Consider the following 3,074-nt stretch of genomic DNA (forward strand, 5'->3'; position numbering starts at 1 on the left):
CGTATCTAAAGAAAAACATGTCCATCTACAGAGGGCTGGTCAGTAGTGAGAGCACAGACAAGGTGAGGAAGAGCCCAGCAAGGGCAGTGCCCACCTGACATTGTGCGTGAGTTGAGGTGGCACCTCAGGCAGCAGATGTGGGGTCGGCCCGGCAAGGCTGTGCCTGGGGGGATGGGTGAGTCCGGCCACCTCAGCCTTTCCATTAAACGCTGGAGTCAGCCAGTTCCTTTTCTGATTCTGTTCTCACATTAGCCTTCAGGTTGTGCTTCANATTCTAGAAGAAAATGCTTAATAGTAAGATTATGTAACACATTAGATTTAGTATGTTCTTTTTTTCATTTATTTATTATTTTAATTATACACATTTATAGGTTGCAGTTTGTTTCAATACATGCATATGTTGGATAATGATCCGATCAGAACGTTAGCACATCTGTCGTCCAACCGTTTATCCACGGATTCACTCTGGCATCTTCTTTCCCTCAGCCCATTTTCTGCCCTTCACACATGCTTACCCCTTGGGTAAACTGTATTTTCATTTTTTTAAAATGCTGCTTTCAAAGGCAGCATTCTCACAGACTGTCAGAAAAAAGGAAAGGCTGAGAAAGGGAGACAGGGCACCAGAAAGGCTTCTTGAACCTGGTGGGGCTGCATGAAGGAATGGCGTTCCTGCGGGAAGGAGGCAACACTCACCCACCTGCTTTGCTGAGTTGCTATGCGGGATGCAGTGCGTAGAACCCCACTCCAAGCCTCCCAGGGGTCTACCAAATCTTCAATGATCTCCTGAATGCATTTCTTGACTGCCTCCATGCAACCCTTGGCGCCCTTGAGGGTGACTTTGTCACTCTGTGTGCCAGAGCATGGGAAGCTGACCATCATCCCACCATACTCTTCAGCAATCTTCTCCAAGACCTGGCCTCTTCTGATGACAAAATGGCGGTGGTGCTTGGGGTCCACCAGCATATAGTCTTCAACCACATTATCCAAGTTGTGGATCAATGCCTCCAGCTCCTTCTGTGCCTCGCAGACAGCATCCTCCTTTCCTATGATGGTGATCAAGTCCTGGTCCTTGTCCTCAGCTGCTGGGAATGTGATGTGGCCTCCAGTGTTGTCATGCACCTTGCAGATTTTGCCACCCCTTTTGCCAATGAGGAATTTGTAATATTCTGGCTTGGCATGGAACAGTGAAGCTCTTGGTTTGCTTCTCCTCCACCAGGTGCAGCAGCTGCTTCCTGGCCTTCTCCACATCTGAGGAAGGGCCCCTGATGACAACAATATCGCTTCCTGAACCTTCCATGGGGAAGTGAGTGTGGACCCCACCACACTCCTCCATGGTGGAGCAGATCAGACGGCCCTTGGTGCTGATGAGGGAGTTGTGCAGCTTGGCGGGGATGGAGACCTCCACCTTGGCTATGTTGGCCAGATCCTTCTGAATGGACAGAATCCAGCTCTGGGCCACTTCGCAGTTGGCTCACTTGCCTGTGATGACAATGGTCTCTGAATTGCTGTTCTCTGCTGGAAGGTCAATCTTGATGTTGCTTTCTTCACGGATCTTTTTGATGTTTTCACCTCCATTCCCAATGATATTCTTGTGAAACTGTTTGAAGATCAGAACAGAAATTGAATAGCTACTTTCCACTAGATCTGCCACCATCTTCTGCATGTATTTTGTGCATTTTTCCACTTCATTCTTAGGTTCTCTGAGTTGGACAATATCACTTTTTTGTGCTGGGTCTGGAAAGTTGGTGATAACCTCTGGGAATTTGTCACGAATTTCACGGATCTGTTCACCCTTCTGCCCAATGATTGTGTGATGAAATCTTTGGTCAATGATTAGAGCCTTGGTACACTCATTTTCCATGGAAGATGCGAGCTCCAGCAGCTCCCGCTTGGCCTGCTGCATGCCCTGTGGGTCCCTGTCAATGCGGATCAGGTTGCTCTTCTCACTGTCAGGAGGGATGCTCATGGACACCTTGTACTTGTCTTCGATTCTGTTTATGTTGGCTCTGCTCTTCCCAAAGAGGTGCCTGTGGAACTTGTGGTCAATGTTGATCTCCACAGAGTCCATCTGATTCATCAAATCTTTGACCATGCCTTCAATCTGTTCCTCAGCCACATTGACATCCTCCGTGGGACCTTCCAGGGTGATCTTCTCCTCACCTTCCATGAACTCGATATGAACTTTTGGCATCTGCTGAGTGATTTTGGCCAGGTTCTGCCCTTTTTTGCCAATGATGAAACGGTGAAGCCAGGAAGGAGCAGAGACAGAGGAGACCATAAAACTATTTACCTTGGCATAGACTTCAGTCAATGCCTGCCCTAACTTTTCAGGGTCACCTTGTTGAATCACAGTCTCGGAAATGCTGTCTGAGGGTGGGATATCAACAGAAACTCCAGTTCTTTCCAGGATCTCTTGCAATGAATTGCCCTTGGGCCCAAAGACATACTTGTGCTGGGATTTCTTCACCTCCACCACAATGCTTGTGGTCTTCTTTTTCTTTTCCTCATAAATCTTCCTGATGCAAGCCACAGCCTGAGCCAACTGCTCCTTCTCTTCAGTGAAGACAATTTCTGTCCAGTTGACGCTGGGTGGGGGGATGTTGATGTGCGCCCCTGTCTCCTGCATGATCTTGCTGACAAGTCTATTATATGGCCCAGTGATGAAGGAGTGGAAGGCCTTCTGCACTTCTAGCCTCTCCACAGCATGTTTGTCCTGCTCAGCAGAGATGTGTAAGACTTCATGGCGAGCTTTTTTGACGCCCTCTTTGGTGCCATTGATCTTGATCTGATTGCTCGGGTCATCTGGGCGTGGGATCTGGATTTTGGTTGCAGTTTGTAGCTCCAAGTCTTGAAATTTCTCTCCGTTTTTGCCAATGACAAAGCGGTGGTGTTCTTTAAGAATGGGAACAGTTGCTGAGTCTACAGTCTAGCAGACTGAGTCTACAGTCTAGCAACTATGTCCTTCCAGCCTTTCATGATGGCATCCAGCTTACTAGAGACCATGGTGGACAGCCCTTGGTGAGCACCAGTCCTCTGCATGATCTCAAGGCAGATTTTTGCTTGTTCACCTTCTC

The 3,074-nt window shown here is 48.1% G+C and overlaps 1 pseudogene; it reads right to left on the reverse strand.

The window, feature by feature from the left end:
• Positions 1–582: 582 nt before the first annotated feature.
• LOC103600680 overlaps positions 583–3,074 on the reverse strand; it is a 3,266-nt pseudogene continuing 774 nt past the window's right edge.

The sequence above is a fragment of the Galeopterus variegatus genome, unplaced genomic scaffold (assembly GCF_000696425.1).
Source record: "Galeopterus variegatus unplaced genomic scaffold, G_variegatus-3.0.2 Scaffold3417, whole genome shotgun sequence".
In the NCBI taxonomy this organism is placed as follows: domain Eukaryota; kingdom Metazoa; phylum Chordata; class Mammalia; order Dermoptera; family Cynocephalidae; genus Galeopterus; species Galeopterus variegatus.